Consider the following 23,185-nt stretch of genomic DNA (forward strand, 5'->3'; position numbering starts at 1 on the left):
TCTCAAAGACAGATGCTATTTGCCAAGCTGTGCCATGACCAAGAGCAGCAGGTACTCAGTAAGTAGCAAAGATGTAAATTCATTGACCCAGTAGGATTTCCATGCTCAGTGAATTGTAGAATATTTTCTATTTAAGTCACCAAAGATAAGGTAAATTGGAGCTTTATCCTTAGTTTACTGATGGGAAAAACCAAGCTGCAGAGTGGTAAAAGCATTACCCAAGATCACAGAGAAAGGCATCTCTGAACACAAGGCTGGGATTCATGAAGTTCTGACTCCTAGTTCCATGACTGGCCCCTCTCATTTCTGACCACCCTTTCACACAGCTGGTTTACTTCAGATTGTAGCAAAGGATTTTAATGACTTCATGCTTTCCAGTGCCTTTAGCAAGCAGTGAAAAGGCTGATGTGGATGCATAAACCCCTTCTGTCACTGCATGTCAGCACGTCAACCTGGGATTACAGCTGGCACTGTTTTTTCTGCAGGCAATGCGATCAGAAAAGCACAAAGTTGTTCAAGCCTGTGATCCCTCAGGACAGATGTTTGTTTGCTCATTCTTACTGTGCACACATGTGTGTTTATGAGAGAGAGACAGGGACAGAAGGAGAGTTAGGGAGAGGGAGGGAGATAGAGAAGAAATAAAACATAAAAACTCTGTTTGATCAGGAGACCTGAAATATAACTAACCCAGGAGAGAAAGGTAAATATATTCATGTCTGGGAACTCACTGCACTGTGCTGTACAGCAGGATTCTATTTAGTCTGAGTCTCCATCTGAGAAATATTTATCCATCCTTCTCTGCACTACTTTATACAGCTACATTTGATGTACCATCAAATGGCTGAAGCAATAGCAATTGGTTGGATGCGGCTTTGAGCAATGTGTTCTAGTGGAAGGTGTCCCCACCATGGCAGGGAGTTTGGAACTAGATGATCCTAAAGATCCTTTCTAACCCAAGTTCTTCTATGGTTCTAATTAATCTTATGCCAGCAAAGGATAAATTTACCAGAAATCATTGTTGATAATGTTTATGCTTGGTGTTTGGACCTCATACAATCATGAAGCAATGGACACCAACAGATGAGAACAGCTCAAAATATCTGAGCATTCAGTCAGGATTCACATGCCTGTGTGAACAGCTGTATACTTGGGCATGGAATTGCTGGAATGTATACCTATATCTCTTAGCATGTAACTACTATTCATGGAAAATGGCTGGATGTCAAAGAAATACAGGGAAAACCACATGGATTGTATTTGTTTTGCACCATAGTATCTCAGGAACTGGGACTCAAAGGCCTGTTGCAAGTATATGAATGCAATGCCAATACTTAGGGATATTCCAAGGTTCTTAAATCAGATGCCAGGTGAGAACAATTAGGCAGAAAGATCCATCAATGCCCTATGGATACTGTATCTTGGAATATTTTAAGTGATCATTCTGACATAGAGCAAATCTAGGACTGGGAAATCATAAAGCTCATCTCTTCCCGAGTTTCAGTTTATGCTGTACTGCCATTGTCAAAGGTTAATACAACTTTTCCTAGGCATTCACCTGTGCTGCAAGAATTTATCTTACAAAGAATCCTAATCAATAGAACTAAGCTAAGAGGAAAGAACTGAGATTTGAGAATCAATACCATCAATGGAAAAAGAATCAGAAAAATAGAGGAAAAATTAGAGATGCCACTAAACTACCAAGGTTTGTTAGGGTTTAAATTTGGCTGAGCAATGGGGTCACAGTGCAGCAGAGTAACTTCTCCAGCTGCAGAAGAAGTGGGAGTATTTCCACACAATCATGTCTTTCTGAATAAATTAATGAGGGGAAAACAAGGAAACATTTGCTTTTCAACTGAGAAATACAAATGTAATTGCTGTAGATATGATACAAACACATACAGCTTATTTGACTTCATATTTCAGATCACAAACTAAATGCAGAAGTAGGGCAATATTTTTTTAGGAGGACATCTTTTGGGGCATATTTTTGTTGTTGCCATGGTGTGTTACTGTAATTCTCTGGAGCATCAGGCACTTGACAGGTCGCAGACTCAATAAGCTTGATTAGATGAACAATCAGGCTCTGGGAAGACAGAAGACAATTCCAAATCCAGGACCATTGGAAAGAAGTGTCATTTTGACCATTAAAGCAAATTTTCTTCAAAAGTATTTGGAATTCATCTGCAGATTTGACATACTGGACATCTAGTCTGATGCAGTAAGATGTAAGAGTGTTGCTACGCTAATTCAGCTAACAGCTGAATATACAATACAAATAATACATATCTCTGGTTTTTTGGACAGCACCAAAAAACTTTTGCTCAAACCATCCATACTTTCTGTTAATATTTTTTTTATCTAGGCTATAAACTAGATAAATATTTTGGCTAAATTAAAACTAGTATTGCCTCTAACATGTATTTGCATATTAGAAGAACCTTTTATGTGATTGTTATGTAGCAGTAATAAAGACTGCTACAGAAGAATACTTCTTACTCCTCTCCCCTCTCACTCAAGGCCTATCAGTGGGATCCTGGCTGGGAATTAGATGGTCATGGCAACTTGCATGAAGATACTTTTCTATATTTACTTCCTTCCTTAGGTAAACTCCTTCTTTCAACCCTATTGCTGTTAAATCATACTGTGCTGCTTGTTCTGTTTCATTACCTTACATGTCTTCATAAAGACCCATGCATTTCCCTCTTTCTTGATGCCAAGCTGACAAATTCCAGCACTTGATAGACTGCCACTCACATGGGCTTGAGGTACTTGGTGAAGTTAAAACTACATCTCACTCAGACTGAATGCAGTGTATTGCAAGAGCTCAGATCAGTTTTATGAAACAAAAAAGGAGCAATGGATACTGGAAGCTGCAATATAACCACCTTTTTGTTTGATTGTTTTCTGTCTTTTCTCTCTTCTGTCCTCAAAACTAGAATTTGGAAGACAGAAAGTCCTTACAACACTTTCATGAAACTCTTTGAGAATGGAGCAAATCAGAAATAAACCACAGCTTCATTTTTTCTGTGGAAAAGCAAAATACAAAGTACGCGGTAGTTAAACTCTAAGCGTAGCGGCAACATTTATGTAACTTTTATATCATGTCAGATCCTATCCCATCATCCAGTATGGAAACACATGCATTAACATGAGGTTTTTTGCACAAATTTCAAAGTATGTTTGTTTGTTGATGACTTCATCAACAAGTCTTATATGTTTTATATGTCATTGGATACAGGGGAACAAAACTTGAGTGTTCATATCAGGTAGCCATATTTATCAGTTTTCCAACCCTAAAAATATATTATAGATGCTATGGCCCTCCAGTGACAAGCTACAATCAACTCTTGATTTCATCAACTTGTCATGCTTTAATCATCCCTCTTGGCAGATCTTTCAACATATGTTGCAGTACTGCCTTCAAAATGTGCTTCTCCAATTCTGTTTTATTAACCCTGTCTTTTTATATGTTTTAGGCTCATTATGAAATGCAGTAAATCTGTCAAAGGCACTTTATATGCTGTCTCCAATTCATGCTGATAGGAAGCATCTGAGAGCTCATTTAAGCCCCACAAAATGAGTACAATATGAAAAGTCAAAATCCACAACAAAGTATGTGACAAGAACCCTGGTGATCACATTTAGCCTACAGGGCTAATCAAAAAATCAGTTCTCTTGTTCCTTACTCATTTCCCACTCAGAAGGACATTTGGATAGGAAAACATTAAGACCACAGTGGGATCTGGTAGCACCAAGAAAAAAAATCCCTTCAGCATGCAGATCAAGAAACACATTAATGATTCCAAGTCATCCAGCACAAGATCCATTTTCATGAAGACAACTGGGTTCAGCCAAACTTCTTACTATAACCTTGGTTTCAGAAGCAAGGTTTCAGAAATGAAAAGGAGATCATAACAGCCTCAAGTCTGAGGGAAGGAAAAGATTGCTACAGGGACACAAGAAGGCAGAAGCCAAAGTTTTTGTGGGGAGTTGAAGGGTAGAAAAAAGACGAAATGACATGTCAAAGTCATTCTGCAAGACAGAATGAATTTGGGGGAGAAGGACCCAGGCTCTAAACAGCACAGAGAACTAGAAATTTCCTCTAAGGATCCATTACTGAACATCTGTAAATCACTGATGTGGTGCAATATGAGCCATGTAGAGGTACTGTGCAGGGATAAGTACAAACTTAGAAAGAACTTGTTGCAATGACTCAAACATCTCAGTGAGTTCTGCTTTTGAGTTTTCCTTGTTAATTCCACAATCAGCATTAGACTTTGCGTCACTGAGCTCACAAGAACTAATAATCACAACACTGTATATTATTTACAATATCAGTGGACATGTCAGCTGAAGAAAGGACACGTAGTCTTTTCCTAATTTCCCCAGTGATGCTACTATTAGACCATCTAAACTTACTTTCCTTTTCTTGTCTAATGCATTGTAAATTAAATAAAGCAAAGTTGGAAGAGGTAATATCCCATTGATAACAGTTAAAAACAGACAAGCTCTCAGAAACAGAAGGTGCAAAAAAATTACAGAAGTAGAAAAATATAATGCCACTGATTAAAAAAAAGCCTACCATGAAGAACTTATATATCCTGAAATGAGGCTGATTTTTTCAACTATATTAGGTTGACTCATAAAAACTATTAACCTTCAGTAATTATGCCTATATAAGTGAAAACTAATACAGACATCACACACTATTTCTCCACAGTTAAGGCACTCCTATTTTCTAGGTTGGTCAGCAGGTACCAAAACAGAGCACAGAGAAGTCAGCTCAGTCCCCTGCTTCCGTCTTGGGAAATCTACTGTCTCCCCATGTTCAACAATAAAGCCAGTGAGATGAACTCTAGCATGCACAAAGAATCTCGATACAATCTTGTGAGACCTTCTGTTTCCAGGACAAGATGGGGATAATATATAAAAATCAGCGATCATGAGTGGGAGCTGCCCTGTATGCTTTACATCAAACAAATCCTTGCTAAATTTTGTCTTTAACAACTACAACAATCACTGCATTATCAGAGGAAATTCCTCATCATAACAAGCTCTTGTGTGTTTTGTGTAATTCCTTTACAAATAACCTTGAGCCTTCTGTATGTCCTCTTAATATCACAGGAGAGGATCTCATTTTCTCCTCCTCTCTTCCTCTCCTGCCTGCCTTCCCCAGCCCCCCCCCCCAATTATCTCTTGCTGTCTTCTGGGTGGTTATGTTTAATCTCAGGATTAGGCAGAAGCCTGCAGTTTGCTTTGAACAGCTTATCAGCTTCCAAGAGACATTTACAGGGAGAGAAAGACTCCAGTTTTGATAGCAGTAATTGTATTTAGCTTGTAAGATACAAGGCTATTTATCTCACGGCTGGGAAATCACAGAGGGAGAGAAAGAAAATGTTGTTGATAAAAACTAAATAAAGCCTAAAAGAATGGAGAGGAGAGGAGAGGAGAGGAGAGGAGAGGAGAGGAGAGGAGAGGGAAGAGAAGAGAAGAGGAGAGAAGAGAAGAGAAGAGAAGAGAAGAGAAGAGAAGAGACCTCAGAATCCTTTCAGTAGAGGGATGAGGTGGGAAATGGATCTCATTGAACAAAAAGATTGTGCCAGTTGTGGAAGGAGACTGAAAATAACAAGGGAACGGTAATAAATGGCTTGAGTAGGACAATAAATGACCTGTTTTAAAGCAGTCTATGAATTCTTGTTCAATAGTCACGGTTGTGTAAAACTCATGGAATTTTATTTGTAGAGATGGGTAGAAGCATTTTTAAAGATACAGAGAACCAACTGCATTTGAAGATAGCTGGATCTGTGGATATCCACATCTCTGGAAATGAAATCTGCTTTTTTGTTTTTCACAGAAATTTACAATAGTACCCACCATGGATTGTGGGGTGCCATGCAACACTTACTACTTAAGCCAACTTCAGGTTCCTCTTTTATAAAATGCCCTTTCCATTTCACATTAGTAGCATTCAGTCTGCTCTCGCCGAAACAGCCTCATGCTTCATTTTTCCCACCTCACAATTCCTGTAAAATCTCTGATGCTGGCTTAAGTCCTCCTACTGTATTACTCCATTTTTAAAGTACCTACAATAGGTTTGGGTGGGTATTTATGGAAAAAAAAAAGTCTGAGATATTTTGATTCTTATTAGGCTGCAACCAGTATTCTAATTTGCTACAATCAAACAAAGCATGGAAGGGTTAACATTATCTCACTGAGAAATAGTCAGCACTTTGCGAAAGTATCAAATAGGTAACAGCAATTTAAAAAATGCCAGATTCCAATTATTCTGATACTTTTAATCATAGAATACTTTTGCTAAAGGAAGAATAAGATAGAACCAAGCTTTCAATCTTATCAAGACAAACACAAATACTTCAAGCTCTTTCCACCACCACAATTAATTCTCTAGAGTTAAAACAGATGGAATGAAAAATACATCTATTTTTTCTGTGTTATAGAGATGCAGTATATAATTTCAGGTGTCCAAAACATGCCTCAAAATCATGAAATTTTCTCAAAGATGAGAGATCACAAAGTGAAAAAAAAATTGAGAAAAACTGACAGACATGAGATTCTTTCTCTAGCCTTTGTTGCATCACCTTTCACTTAAATACAGAACTATAACCTCTGCCGGACATTCTCTATTTCTTTGTGAGCAAGTAGTTTAGACTAGACTAGAATATTTGGAAAGTAGCTACAACAATTATCTAGCTCAATCAGGCGGGCCAAATGTCAAAGCATGTTCTTAAGGGCAGTGTCCAAATGCCTCTTAAACACTTATGGGCATGAGGCCTGCTGACAATCTCTGTAGAAAAATGGTTCTGTTTGACCAGTCTGTGAATAATGTAATGCTTCCTAAGATCTACTATGAACCTCCTCTAGCACAGCTTTGAAACATTCCTACATGTCCCATCACTAAGTACCATGGAAAAATAGCGCAGCACCTGTCTCTGCTTCCACCCTCAGAAAGCTGCCAAAAGCAATGTCACCCTTAGCTCCTCTCCATAGGACATGCCTTCCAGCCCTGTCACCAGCTTTGTTGTTGTCCTCTGGACATTTTCATGGATGTTTACATCCTTCTCAAATTATGGGACACCACCAAGAGTGAGACCACACAAATGCTGAATAGAGCAGGACAACCATTCCTTTTGACTGGCTGTCTGTGCTGGCTTTTATGCTCCCCAGAAAACATGGTTTGCTGTTTTCACTGTCAGGGTCCACATATGACTTACACTGAGCTGCTGCCCATCAGCACTCCAGACCCCTTTCTTCAGGGCTGATCTCCAGCCACTCCTCTCCTAATTCCTAGTAATGGCTCGTGTTACTCTGCTCCAGATGCAGAATCCAGAATTTGTTCTTGCTTAATTTTATCCCATTAATCATTGTCACATGTTCCCATCCACCTAGAATTCCCTGCAAGGCTTCTGACCCCTGAGGGGGTCAACAGCACCTGCCAGTTTAGTCTCACTAGCAAATTTCCTACATCCACTACCTTCTCTTCATCCATGAGATAGGTGACCTTACCTCAGAAGAATGAATATACTGAACAGCTCTGTCCCTGGAACTGAACCCTGAGGAACAGCTCTGGTGACCAGTTGCCAGGCAGATGTAGCCCCATCCACCACAGCCCTCTGAGCTCTGCAGTTCAGCCAGTTCCTAACCCGGTGCACTGTGCGCAGCTCATCCCACAGCTGGGCAACTTGTCTGGAATGGTGCTGTGAGGGATGGTATCAAAAGCATTACTAAAATCCAGGAAAAACTACATCCACTGCCTTCCCTTCATCCATAAGGCAGATGACCTTACAATAGAAAGACATAAAATTAGTTACATGGAACATTCCCCTTGTGAACCCATGTTGAGTGTGTTTTATGACTGCATTATTCTTCAAATGCCTTTTAATAGCATACAGTATAATCTTCATAATTTTTCCAGGAGCTGAGTTTGGATGAACAGGTCTGTAGCTCCCTGTGTCTTTTCTCACACCCTTCTTATAGCCTGGAATAGCAGTGGCTAGGTTCCAGTCAGCAAGGACCTCCCCAGACATCAAGACCCTTGTTAGATAATTGAGAGGAGTCCTGCTGTGAGCATCCTTCAGTATTCCTTCAGTTAGCTAGAAAAATTATTGAAAAAAGCAAGTAAGAACTCAGCCAGTTTTCTTCCCTATCTTACATAAAATGAGTGGCACAAATCTAGCTACTTCAGATCTTTCCATCTAGCAAATGAAGAAATACATTTTAGCAAGGTAAGGTAGGTAGGAGAATCTAAGCCACTATCACTTGGACCTGTTTCTAGAAAGATTATTGTTTTAGACAAAGACTTTGTCTCACATAGACTAACAAAGATGTAGTTCAAATTGGATTGGTTTCAAATGAAATTGAAAAAAGAAGGTATGCCCAACAGTTCAGGAACATTCAACCCTTGGAACTGGAACTACTCTGAAAGAAAATCCCAGCACAGATATCATGGTCTCAGAATCAGCTTTTTGTTTTATAGGTATGCACTTATCTGGCCAGAGCAGTCAGTTCTGCTGCCAAGAGCTAACAGTCCAGCTTTTCCAGAAATGCAATTTCCTCTCAGAAATGTACTTTAGAGACCAAATAAAGTAGGGGCATACAGGATGAACTATTTTTTCTTTTATCCATAGCAAAAAACCTGCAGAATAATGTAATTTGAAAGGGCAAAGACTACTGCAAGAAGAGCGAGAGATAACTCAAGAATGATAAAGGGGAAAAATATAAAATATGTATTGTATGGATGAAATAATGAACCCTGGTAATAATCCAGTTGTTTAATATTGTCTTAATTCTTGTTTCTAAAATGCATTAAAAAATCCAGGTTACACTTGTTTTGCTGGATCATGCATTTCTTTAAATGACAGCTCCTTCCTACCTGCTGCCTTCTTTCCTTTAATCCTCTCCTTTAAAACATTACTTCAATAAGATATCTTTTTTTACCGTGGATACTCTTACTTAGCAGCTTGTCTTCACCTTGGGTTTTTTTTTTTTTTTCCCTACTGCAGAATATGTAGTTGGTGCCTGGATCCTTTACCATTTTTCTCTAACCCTTTTCCTTACAAGAAAGTGCAAAGCTCATGTTGCAGGTGACTGGAATGCAACTGGATGCTATAAAACCCAAAATGTCAGTGCCTGAGTTGTAAGTTTGCTGTCATTCTATTTTCCTTGTCTTTTATTTGAAGTTGTAAAAATACAGCTTTGGAGCCTTTTGGTCCCATTGGGCTAGTTTCAGTTAATTTCAATTTAACTAAAGACTGTATTTTAAGGAAAGCCAATATTCTCTCACTTTTCTCATTCAATGAATATCCAACTTTTATTTGTACTTTTCATTGAGCAAGTAATTATGAGTCTAATGTATAATCCTTCCACAAGTAATAAAACTCAGAGAGGAGCATGGAAATGCCATTCAGAATGCAGCCCTGACTGAAGATTGCACCATGTGTGATGACAAAGAAGAAACATTAGATAGTTTATAAAATTTGTAAACATTAGGGTATAGCACTGTGTGGAAAACCAAGTACACGTGAAATTGTTCATTTTACAGACAATGCAGTGTGCCCAAGCAAGCATGGGCTACACATACAAGATTTTTTAAACACTACCAATAACTGTGTTTCCAGAATTGACATGATGCTATGTGAAACATAGGGGATTACTCAGCTACTATCACTCAAGTTTGATATGAATTTAAATTTTCAGCAGGCTCCAGTTGAAACACACTGGATTAGCCTGGGTCCATCCAACCTCAAAGCCTTTACAGAACTGAATCTCTGCTGAACACAGGTTTGGTCTTACAGTCAGATCAAAAACAACAGTGCAAGTTGGGTTTGTGAAAGACAGCAAGTAATTAATTTTAAAAGCTCCTGTTCAGTCTTTTTTTTTAAACCATTGTCTGTGCAGAAAATGAGACTAATAAGTATTGGCTTCCTATAATAATTGGTTCATTGAATCTTTTCTGAATCTTAGGTATTCATAATGCCACTCTGTTATATGGGTATTCTGGTATTTAACATGAATTGACATCAAGCCACAGCCCTTTCCTTTGGGAAGGCTGGGACATTGCCTTCCTCCCTTGGGGTTTTCTTTTTGTCTTTTTGTTTGTTGGTTTGCTTGGGTTTTTCCCACAGTAATGTAATATCTTCTGGTTTTTTGATTTTTACCTTTTAATTTTTTTTAATTTGGCTAAAATATTGGTTTGAAAGAAGTCGGAAACAAGTAAGGGATAAACCTGCACACACCAAGTATGGTCCCATAAGCCTTATTTTCACAGGGACAGGCTGAAAAATTCATCATCTACAAACAGACAAAAATTGAAATACGTGCACAGAAAGGAAAAGGTGTCTGGAAGATAAAGGTGTCCTTTTTTCTTAGGGTACAACTGCACACACTTAATACTTGCCCAGAATATAAGATTAATGCTGATTCCATAAAACCATACATCTTCTTATGAAAACATAGAAATATCTTTAGCCAAGGCAGAAGCCCAGGGTACTGAGGTAGTCTGTAAGTGTGATTTATTTTCCCTTAAAAAAAAAAATCTCTAAAGCATTGAGCTGAATATTTTGTTTCTTTACACCAGAGACTTACTACAGCAAGCAATATAAGAAGAAAATTTATTCATAGGGTTTGTAGTGACTGTAATTGGCTGCCAACTGGATTGGAGGTATTTTACAAAATAATTGATCAAAGGAGCAGAAGAAAGATCCTCAGCTGGACCTTTCCTCTCAAACCAATGGATAGCAGAGCTAGAACCTAACACAGCACATTCGTCATGGCATTCTTCAAAAAGAATTTTTTCACAGAAATAAGGTTAATAATTGAAATTTATCCTTTTGCATACGCCTCACAAAACACTGACAAAGGGACATATGTAGTAGGGAGCAATACAGAACGATGACTCACATTTAAAAACCTTCCTGTGTGCTTTCTGAGGGAGTAGAAGACATGAAGTCATCCCCTTGGAGTAATTTATTAGTATAATGTCACATAAATTAGCATATAACCTCAAGTTAGAATATTTCCTATGATTTGAGTTTAAGTTTCTTTTGAACAATTCCTACACCACTAGCAAGAAATCTTCATTCTGTCTTGAATTACTACTGTACAACCTAGAAATAAAGAACTGAATGTTTCTTAGACTCAATATCCAAAACCAAGAAGATAATGGCTTGACCTTAGACAACATATGAATATGAGGAATGCGGTTAACACTGGAGTTCTTTCCTTGTGTTCATTCTTCCTTTTATAACCAGGCACACCATCAGATCTCAGCTATTTAATACACTGTCAGCAGCACACAAAGCAATCTGTTTTTCACTTGGTCTAAGTTTGATCTTTTAGCATGGTGACAAAGTATCATGACATTGTGATTTGCCAGTGGTGGGATAAAACATGTGACAGTGTATCAAGAGCTAGTTATCCACTATTTCTAGTGGATTTAGGGTGATAATTTCCAAAGATAATGAATTTTTCCGCTGCATTTTGAAAGAAAGTCAACTAGGAGTTGTCAGTTTTGTTTAGATGCTGTGTTAACCTTTGTATCTGCAAACCTAAGAGAGAAAGTGAAATTCAGAGGATAAAAAATGATGAGGCAGGCATTAGGTCTGCTCAAATACTTGCTTATCTTCCATGTTCCTTACATTTCTGCTCTGTATTTATATAGATAGTATTTGGGGTGGGGCTAGAGTCTTTTCACTTCACTGCTCCTTTTCATAAAGTCTGTTCTAAACTTTTCTACCCTAAATATTTAGAAAACATCACAAGTAGCAAAACCAAGTTTGTCATTGAATGGCTCTGTAAGTTTGTGTAGAACCAGGATTCACTTAGAGACCTCTGAAATAGCATGATCTATGTACATCATACCACACAGTTGGCATGCTTAATCTTCCAGTGTAAAGGACCATTAGTTTGTTTTCCAAGAGACAGAATATGCATCACCAGGCTTGTGAATTTATTGTTGAGATGAAGCAACAAAGATTTATATAGCAACCAGTTGTTATTAAACATTAGATTATAGGTACAGATAAACTGAAAGAGAACAAAAAGAAAAATATACGTACCTGTGGGGTAGTGTTCATTCACTGGCCAGCTGTCGACCTGAAGCGTTGCATTGCCACCATTCCTGGTAAAGCGTACTACGTGGTATTTGCCATCATTTACAGGTGTGCTTTCCTCTTTAATAGAGATGTCCACCGTGCCAATATTGAAGACTACACCAATCTTGCCTTGCTCCTGAAAGAAGAAAAGAAACAAGTGTTTTAAAATTGCTGCCACTTAGGAGAATGTTCTTAGCCTCTAAGTCTCTAGTGGGTAATTCTGCCGGTAGATGGCACTGGAGAATACACAGAATTGTCATTTTGTGCTTCCTGAGGACACATTTCATTGGTTCTGCTTCAATGTAAACACTTTCTTTCACACTGTTCTTTACAGCATTCACCTGAAGACAGTGACTCATTTGTTCCCATAAAACATCACAGAAGACAGGTGAGAAACCAGGCAGCAAAAATCAGGAGATATGGATAAAGAGTTATTTGAGCAACATCTCTACTGATTATTACTAGTCACTTGTTATATAAAATGCAGCCAGTGACAGGCTCTTATCTCAACACCTGTTTTGTTCTGTTATTCTTCTTGAGAAACAAACAGTCCTCACTCCCCAAAAAATAATTGCGGGATCCAGCAGGAAGAATGCAGTTAGAAGATGAATGGAACTTGAAGGGAGCAGAAGTATTATTAGCTGACTTCGAAATCCGGAGGGAAGCTACCTAAGAGACAGGAGCTGCCCATCTTATTTTTCTCCATCACGCAGCTAACAGTGCCTTACCAATAAAGCAGTGTTTTCCCAAATTTGCACCAGTCAGTGACTGAAAGGGAAGAGCAGGCAAAACCAGTTATAATAGCCACAACACTTCCTTCTGCAGGTCCCCTCAGTGATTCCAAGTAATGACCATATTTAATGTCTTCAGGTTGCAAAATACACAGCTAGAGTATACTCTGATTAGATATATGCATAATTTAAACAGCAACAGAAATTCTCATCACTGTACAATTAAGAGGAATGCATCTTCAAACACTCAGTAAGGAGAGGCACAATATGCTAGTGTCAACAACTATGAAGGCATATTAAGCACACTGCACATATCCAAAACTGGTACAGACAGGCAGAACTAAAATGTATCATATAGGAAGTCAATATATTTGCTAGCTATCCATACTATAAAATTGAAACAACAGAGAGTAGATGGCCATCTTCTATGCAAATATATTTTCCTTGAAAAAACTGAGGTATAATAAAGGGTCACAGGACAATTCTGTTCCATTTACTACCTTACATATCTGCTTAGAGGGCAGAGGATTCCATTCTTCAGGGCTGTTACACTAACTTTAGTACATTCACTTTAGCAAATCTCAGCAATAAGACAGAAACTTCTGCTCTTGTACTCGATGGCCACCTTGGATTCCTCTCCTGGATTTATTTCTGTCTCCTGGTATTAAAAAATCTTTTTCTGCAAGTTTCACCATGTTTCAATTTCTCAGAGAGGTCTTTCTGATTCCTGCTTTACCTTACATTTCAAAGCTCACTCATACCAAAGCACTCATCACAAATTCCTTGTATCTTCACTACCCTTCTTTTTTATGACATTTTCTTCCTAATACCAAGTTCCTGGTGTCAGATTAAAACATTGTTTTAAGAAAGGAAAGAAAACAATCCTGTAGCAGAAGAGGTCATGAACAGTGGTTCAACTACTTGAAGCATAGCACTGAAAACAGTAAGCATTTTTTTTTCTCTCATTAAAACAGTAAATTTTAGATTGTGCTAAATGTATGCTGGATAGAAAATTTAATGTACATTCACACTGTTATTCTTTGAAGGGACTTTTCTTCAAGATAGCAATATCATCCTTCTCTTTGCACTGGACTGTGAGGTAAGTGGATTGCTGCTCCCAGCAGATGCATGAAATCAGATGCCATTTGGAAACAACCAACTTTTCTTCTCTTATGCTATCACAAAAATAAGTTTCAGTTAACAAAGATTTATTTCAGATAAAAGCATTGCTGGCACGGTTTTACCACTTCTTTGACATATGAAGTAAGTGATCTCCCAACACTGTTTTAGTGAATCTTTTGCTGGCAACCACATAATTATCTTTACCTGCATAGCAATTACCAAAGAACGTGTGATTAATTTTTCCTCAGACTCAAATAATACATAGCGACCAGGTAACCTGGCTACTAATATTGTGGTTTTGCAAGATATTGCCTTATAATCAGCCTCCTGGATGACTTCTCATATTGCTTTTTAATTGCCATCAACACACCAAGCTTCTTTGGCAAACTGTGGCTGCTCTAAGAAGAGTCCGCCTTGGTGAAGGTATAGCATGAGCAGGTAAGATGAAGACCTGCACCTTTTCTAATGGAACAGATTAGAACCACCACCACAGAAGAGGAAGGGATTAAAAGGTATTCAGCAGAGTGAAAGCTGCATACCTTCAAGCCTACAGGCTTAATGAGGCAAAGGTAAAAACTTGCAGGTGAGGAAAAGGATGGTGGGAAGTTCAATTAATCTCTGCAGAATGAGAAAATGTTTCTGACTTCTCCTCAGAGGAAAAGGAGATAGCACCTTTCACCATTTCTTTTCCCAGGGTTTGAAGGAAAAGACCTATTTAAAGAGCTAGTGATAAGAGGGCAAACTGGGAAAGAGATAAGATTCTGAAAGCAGAGGACTGCAAAATGCCAGTGGCCTTTAGTCTGATGGAGAGAAGGGGGAAATGAGCAAACTGGTGCCTTCCCCATCCCAAGAGGCTTCTCCTCCCAGAGCCAGAGAAGACAGCCCTTCTAAAAGCAGTATAACACTTTGTTGCAATTAAGAAGTGCAAAAAATTGTCTAAAAAAATCATGGTTCTTGTGAACAGTCTGTGCCAGCTCTCTTCAGATCACTCTTGGGCAGAGCTCCCTGTGACTCTTTAACTCGACTTTTGCAGAATCACAGCTTTTGAGACTCTTATTTGGACTGAGTAAGAACTTGTCATGAAAATGGTTTTGTTCCAATTACCAGAATAAAAGACAACACAATATGTCAAAGGTAGGGCTACTGAACCAAACTGCACACACAGACCCCAAGATACAGTTTATTTATGATATTTTAAATCTCCAGGGTACCAGACACTATGAAAAAATTAATAATTAGTTTATGCATTCCCAGCAGAAGAAAAAAAATAAAGTAAAGCAAAACACAGAGAAAATCCTACAGCAGGTAACAGTGGCCATGGACACAAGGGGCAAATCCACAATTTATTTTCAACATCTCTTCAAATCCCAGTTTCTTGCACTACAATACTTCATTAAAAACAGCTTTTACCAAAACCTACCTTCCTTCTAAATCTGAAAGACAAGTTTGACCATTGCAGTTTAACACTTCATGATGGACATAGCCTTTCATTCCTTTCCCCACACATTCAGCTGGTGGATTTTCTTTCCACTACAAAGGTAGTAACTAGACCAGTAAATATGTGACAAAGAAAGGTTTATATTTGAGCCACTACCTATAACATTTCTTTTTTAGCTATAGGAAAAAAAATCATAACTATGCAGCAAGGGAAAAGGTGAATACAGAGCTACACAAAGCAAACAAGTTACGTGGTCCAAAAGGGTTCAAGAGAATTTTAACAGATGGCGCAATTTTTTTCCTCTCTATATTGGTACTCACTGGGTGCCCCAAAAAGTTTCCATGAAAAGGCAACCATTAATTAATGTCTTTGAAAATTCCAAGTGACATCAAGTGCTGGCACTATGTCTTAGAAAACTGAGAACCATTTTACTTATAAATAATGAATTCAGCATTCAATCTATCTTACTTTTTCTCTTCTTTCTTTAAGGCTATTTGCCAAAAAGGATTTTTAAAGTTTTTTCAAGAATTTGTCTTGTGCTGATTTATCCCATAAAATTGCTGCCCTCAAAAACCACATTACCACTTCATTCCTTACAGTACTTCTGGAGATAAACTTCTGACATTATGTCTCTAAGAATTTAGAAATGTAATTATGATCACATAATGGAATGGTTGTAGATAAGTTAAAAGAACAAAAAAAGCACAAAGTCCTGAAAAAAAAATTGTACAAGGCTTCTCCTTGACCTGTCTACTCTACACAGACTCCTGCCAACACTTTGTTATATGCACAATTACCAAATATTTTCAACATTATTAAATGACAAAGAGTTAATCTACAGCCCAGATCAGGAGATCAGCAATTTATTGCTTGCCCTGAAGAACTGGTTCACTTTGTGCAAACTTTTCTTTTAGCTTACTGTAAACCAGATTCTTTATCTGTGACAGAGGAGTTATAGACACCTATCTTCCAAGCTCTACAAGCCCTGAAAATCCAGATATATTTCATTTGAACACTGATTATATACTGCCAATCCAAACATTTCAGCCCTGAGAGCAACTATGATCTGAGAGGAGCAGGTCCTAACCTTTCCTCAGCTTCTACATTCAACTCCTTCAAAACAGGTCTGAGGTCTTACATTTTAGCAGGTATGTTTTAACTTTTGTTTCCCTTCATTCAAAGAGAAGCAGAGCCGGTCCTGTGAGCAAATTGTCAGGCCTTTGCTTTCTCCATACCATGTCTTCACATTTTGAAGGCATCTGTCTTTATGTAGCAGACCAGGTACGAAGAAAGTAAAATGGGGTTGGCAGTGATTTTATAAGATGAGCAGTTCAAATGTGTTAGAGGGTACACATACATGAACAACCACATACACTCTGTGCTCTTTACTCTTAGGTTTTCTTTTTCTAAATCTAAAATTTAAATTGTCCACACTAGAAGTATATACTTGTTCCCTGTGTTTAGAAAGGATTTCATTTCAAAACCAAGAGAGAGAACTCCAGGCATTAGGACAGATCCTACTCTCAGCTGCCTCAATGTGAATCCATAGCAATTCTGTTGAAGAAACTCAATTCCTACCGATGCAAGTGGAAGCAGAGTTTATCCCAGCATCTTCTTGCGTTGTTTTGTTTATTTTTCTGAAGCAAAATGTAAAATTAAAGGAAGCATTTACAAAACATACCTGAAATCTGACTACAATCCCAGGCTGTGTTTTCTCACAGTCATTTTATTGCACAATATTTAAATAGCAACTACTGCACGTACTGCCTCCTCCTCCCACCCTGGCTGGTTCCAGCATGGCTAGACATCAGCCCAAACCTGGCAGACAATACTCCTGGTTACTCTGTCCTGCAAATCACTGCTGATTTTGCTGCTCTCATTTCAAATTGATACAAGCTCTTTTAGTAATACAACAAGCCATTTCACACTGTAGGAAGCTTTATTAAACTTTCACTCCCCCCCCAAAAAAAATGCCACACAGATACACTTCAACCACCCTCTAAATTCAGGAAAATTGCTTTGTTTTGTTATAACCCTGAGAACTGCTCTTCCTGGAATGTCTGTCTTCTGCTTAGGCTCCTCACAGTTGCAGTCTATGTTTTTAAAAGAGATTGAACTTTTATTTCTTCCTCTTTGCTTTCACTTCTTTCTTTAAGACTTTCTTTGCTTGATTTCCTTTGGGGTTTTGTTTGCCTGGTTGTTTTTTTATTTTTGCTCTGCCTCAAACTTGATTCTGAATGTTAGTCCCTCTGAAGGATTGCTCCCTCTCTGTGGTTTAGGGGGCTTTGCAGAACAGTGCTAAATGTTGCGAGTTATCCAGGAGAACCGAAGGTATAGATGCATATTCCACAGAGGACACCCATTTATTACTACAACTACAAATCACTGGATGTGAACTTTCACTGTAAACAGAAACTCAGAAAGTTCTTGCTGATTAGAAAGGCAGTAAAAGCCTGCATTGTCCTTAGAGGCCTGTCTGGGCTGCAGCTAGAACTGAACGCATGGCTGGACAGATCTTTCTGGGACACGCGTGCCAATGGATTTTAGAAGGGCAAGTATTAGAACCTGTATTCAGCACAGAGTATAAGGCAGTTAGCTCTACTCTTCTCTGGCTGGCCATATTCAGTACTGTTTTTGATATCACCGAGAGGTAAATCTGAAATCAGGATTCAATATGTAAAAAACTCCAGGCCTGGGTAAAGGGAGAGTTTACTGAATGAAGTCTGCCTTTATCCAAACAGTGACAGCAGGGGAAGAACACTCAAGAATCAGTATTGCCACCCTGGCAAATATGATAATCAACAAAACCAGCAAATGCTCTGAGAGAAAGGACAGGTATTGAAGCTCACCTGACTTGGAAGTTTTTTGATCAGGGTACCAACACTTTACAGTTATCTTGAAACAAGGAAAAATGTTAAGGGGAAAGGAAACACACAGGTTAGGTAATTTTGTTTGATTTTTAAGGGCTGTTATAAGGAGCAGTAGGTAATTTTTTGTTCTATAGTGTTATTGCTTCTTTAACGTGCTCAACCACATCTACTCAATGCCAGTTAAAACCTATTTATCAGAAAGAATCACACACACAGAGGATAAATATATATAGAAATTATTACCCTTTGGGGGCATGGTTTTTAAAAGAAGCATTTCTCAGCAATACATAATTTATAAGGCTAAAAAGGACAATTGTTATAATCCACTCTCCTCTAAAATTTTATAGGAGGTCATTTATCTTGTCCAAATTGATAATTTTTTAAACTACAGAATATATTTTAGAGCAACATTTGTGATTTGCAGCTGAGGAAAGAAGGCTTAGATTCATTACAGTTGCTACTTTGATGAGATTGGCATAGTGTTGAACATGATCAAAAAAGCAAGTGGAATTCAAGAATTATAATGAAAAAGAACAGTGTACAAAAGGAAAACCTCTATTATAAGTTAAAGGTAGACCTTTGACTTAAATTCTTGAACACAGTACACAGATCTTTATAGGCCCTCACAAAAAGAAAAAGAGGAGATATAAAAGGTTCCACAAAGTAGTACACTTGAAACTGTGCATATAGTCACGAAGCAATGATTCAGCATTAGCTCTTTTTAACTCAAATAACTACAAATATCTAAGAAAAGCATTTTACAATTATGTTTAAGAAAAAAAGTACCAAATTCATGGGAAGACTCAAGAGCCATTGAATACAGCAATATGAATATAATCTTGTGCTCAGCTCCTCCTGAAAAGCAGATCATTACTGTTTAACTGTTACTGCCTATACTGAAACATGACCTAGCATCATACTGCCACAAATGTCTTGTGAATCTGTGATCCAGCTAAAATTTTCTTGAACATTGCTATTGATTCTTGTTCATTTTAAGAAGTGGTGAAAAAATTACATTGGGAAATATTAATGAAAATCTAATCTTTTCCACTGAAGGTTTAGGAAAGTTTGCTTAGATAAACATCTGTCAGCCACACACAAGGCCTTTAGTCCATCCTCAGAGCAAAAAAAAAACCTAAAGCAAAAGACAGGGTTCAAGCTTCATCTTTCCTTGACTGCAAACTCTCTCCTCAGTTTTACAGAACATAAGAGAAAACCACTCAGCCCTCTGAGTTTCTTGCTTAAAGCCAGGTTTTCCAATCTTTCATTTAAACTTCCCCATGGTCCTTTTCATGGTTTGACACTGGCACAAGGCCAGTGCCCCCATGAAAATACACTTTGCCTAGTGTCTGCTGTGAGATGTGACCAGGAATAAGCAAAGCAGGCTCCTACTTAGGAATAGAGGAAAAAAGTTTATTAACTAAACTACAAGTAAGAAGAAACACACACACACAGGAACAATGAAAACCTCACAACAACATTTCCTCCTCCCCCCACCAAATTCTCCCAATGCAATACATCTATCCACAAACAATCAAACCTTCCCCCAAATTCCCAGTTCTCAGTCCATCAAGAGGAGAGGAGTCCGTCTTGTGCCATAGGCTTCGCCTGGAAACACCGTTGAAACCTCGTGTGTTTCCATGTCACTCGTGGCACCACCCAGAGTACATCTGCCGTCGTGACCTCTTCCTTTCATGTCCAGCACTCTCACCACTGAACATGGACCAGAGCTGTTTCTAGGGTTGTCCTTTCTAAGGGTGCTTTGTCCAGTTCCAAAAAGGGCACAGTCTCTCCTTTCGGGACACATGTCCCCCCCAAATTTTTTCGCCCCCTGGGGCTGAGGGGCAACCAACACTGAACCCTCTCAGTTCCTAACCACTGCCTCCCCCCCAGATGCAGTCTCTGTGTCACAAGGAAGTATGGTTCTGTCCATGGCAGTACAAGAAAAGTCCAGCCAAGGGTCACTCCATCATCTCCTGCCACATAGGATTCTTCTCAAGTTCTTTCACAAACCTGCATCACATCACACTTGCCCATTTCCTGCTCCATTTCATCTCTATCTCTATCTTCTCATTCAGATCCAGGAGGATCAGTATTCGCAAGGTTTCCTTTATTCAAGAAAAGGGTTAAAATCTCAAGCTCTGCCGCCCCGGAACTCCCATGACTGCCCTGCTGGGCACTTTCTCATGCACCCCCTTCTCCCCCTTTCTCCTTCTCAGCCCAGCCGTGTTATCAAATTTGGCACCAGCACAGACACCAGCCCGCTCTCTCCCCTGGGGCGGGGGGGGTGCTGCCCGATGTCTCTCAGTGCTCCTCCACCCTTCCATCTTCAGGGGCCTTCGACCCCCTCTCAGTCCAAGGCCCGGCTCACCTCAAGGCCGCACAGCTTTCCCCTCCCCCGCCCAGATGGCAACTGGGCAGGGGAAGGTCTGACCTGTTTCCCAGCTGGAACCCAAAGAGGAAGCTTCCAGGGGAGAGCTCTGCTTTTAACCCCTGTGTTCTCAGAGGCGTATCCAATGCCCCAGTGGCCAAACCAGGTGCCAATATTCACATCTGAACACTTATTGGCCTGACCACTCTATTCCCAGAAAACCTACTTCCTGTAAATCCACGACAGCCCCGAAACTCCTTCAGTTTACTTGTAGTTTTTTTTTAATAGCTGGAGACACCAAAATTTTTAACTTTAGTTTACAGAAATTACACAATCTTACCATGGGGGGCTCATATTTGAGGCTTATTCACCATGATCAACAGTTAAATTCAGGAGTTCTCTCTGGGAGTGTTCCTTGTATTGAAAGATGATCTTTACTCCTTGGTTGAAGACACATTACATTATTTGGCTAAAGTAAAATTTATACTAGTTTCCTTGGAAGGTCTGTGTGGGACACAGATGGTAATATAGTATTTTTTCAATGGCCCTTACAACAAGAAATTGTAGCACAGCAATACACTGCTACTAAAGTACATCTTACTCCTGGCTCCTGGTCTTGAACTTTTTTTGACCAAACACCTTTGCAGTATTACAGAAATAGATTTACCAGTAGGATATGAAATTGTCATTCTCTTAGTTTAATTTTACCTAATCTCTTTGTCTCCCTGCATCTTTCTGTCTTTCAACTTTGCCTTTTGTCTAATAAAAGTTTATTTTATAAACAAAACTACCCTGAAGACAACCAAAAAAACCCAAAAAGGACAAGAATCTCAATTCTGAGACAGTTCGACAGTTCTACCAGGGTCAGGAGTGGCTCATTATGTGCAACAACACACACTGATATTTTCACCACGAAAAGACATGAAATGTAGAAGCTGCTTGTTTATTTCAGCCTAGATACCCTGCATCAGATAAGAGCTTTACACATCACTGAAGCAGTTGAGGTAACATTAAAACATAATATCAGCAGAATTACACTTAGGAATTAATTTTACACCCACAGCTTATATATTTCATGTAAGGTGATTCCATTAGTACAGATTGAGACCTTTAAATTTTAACTCACTCACAGAGGTAATCAAGATTAGTTAGATAGAGTACAGGGTTGAAAGAAAAGGTTTTTGCTCTTACTGCTGGTCTGCTGTACCTTGAAAAAGCCACTTTAATTTCTCTCCCTCCAGTCTGCCTTTTTATAATGTGAAGCCACATTATCAAAAGGCTTATCAAACAGTATATTTGTATGTGGAGCCCTAGTATCCAGTGGGGCCTCCAGATGTTGTTGCAGTACAGTTAATTAATATCAAGCAGGGTACCCTGCTTTACATTATTATCATTACCATGATGAGGCTTGTACTAAGCCTACCCTAACTAAACCCACTTCCTCAAAGTCTGGGGAGTGCTGTGGCATATCTAGTTGCTCTTGTGTCTGACACCTGCCAAGCCCAGTAATCAGTGGTATTCAGCAGTCTTAAAAGGGAGACTTCCTTCCGTGCCATTCAGTGCCTAGGATGCAGTGCCCAATTAAATCTTTATTCCTGTTACCTGGGATAGCGCCAGTTCACTGCCAGACAATTAACAGGCAGTAAAATGTTTCAAGAAACACATGCAGGTGTGTTTAGGCCACACAATTTCCAAAAACCAATTGTTATTACACAGCTGGTGAAACTCCAGCCACAAGGCTGCTAAATCCCAGTCATTTAGAGATATCATACTGCAAGTAAAGAAACAGAAATCAGCAGCATGCTGAAAAGGGGATTTTCCTAGGGAAACAGAATGCAAAACAGATTAAAGGGGTGATACCTGTCTATTGGTTCACTAGCAAATACATTATTCAGATGACTAATTTGTTCTCACAGACTAAAATACACATCATAAAAATATGCCCTCTCTGATGGTGCGAACTCCAACTATAATTAGGATTAAATATTCTGACAGTGCCTTCTGAAAATACAAACAGTATATCCTGAAAAGTTTTGTGAAATCATACCTTGTAGATATGATTCTGCACTAGGTCAGAAACAGGAACCATTCTGAATGTTGACACAAGCTTCAATTTTCCCAGAGAAGGCAACCAATGCATATTGTGTGCTGCATTTTAAACTTGAAGTATGCTTAAGCTGCTGCATTCTTCCAGAATTATAGAAGTTCACTGATTAAAAGTAGGCCTTTACCTAAGAGCTGCTCCGCAATTCACTCTTCAGACAAAAACATGACCAGCTGCTAAAATGTCACATTCACTCAATAAAGAAATGACTGCAGTAGCAAGTCACGTTTTAGTAGGGCACAAGAACAAGGAATTTGCTCCAAAGCAGAGATCTTCCAGGAGAAAATATGCCCATCCATCTCACAACATCTCCCCTGGGGTTTCAGTCCACTGCGTAACATTGCCAACAATTTGTGCTGGCAGAAGCTAAAGTGGCAGTCACACTCCAGTGGTTTGAACCTTGCTGGACACCAGATACTCACCAAAGCCTCTCTATCAC

The 23,185-nt window shown here is 38.9% G+C and overlaps 1 protein-coding gene across 2 annotated transcripts in view; it reads right to left on the reverse strand.

Annotated features, from left to right (window-relative positions):
* LOC115947645 (neurexin-3-beta) overlaps window positions 1-12,201 on the reverse strand; it is a 133,483-nt gene extending 121,282 nt beyond the window's left edge. For both annotated transcript variants that reach the window (XM_031064409.1, XM_031064405.1), the window contains exon 1: window positions 12,075-12,201. The gene's annotated coding sequence lies outside the window, so the exon portion shown is untranslated. The remainder of the gene's footprint in view (window positions 1-12,074) is intronic.
* Between the last annotated feature and the right edge of the window lie 10,984 nt (window positions 12,202-23,185).

The sequence above is a fragment of the Geospiza fortis genome, unplaced genomic scaffold (genome assembly GCF_000277835.1).
Source record: "Geospiza fortis unplaced genomic scaffold, GeoFor_1.0 scaffold54, whole genome shotgun sequence".
Classification (NCBI taxonomy): Eukaryota; Metazoa; Chordata; class Aves; order Passeriformes; family Thraupidae; genus Geospiza; species Geospiza fortis.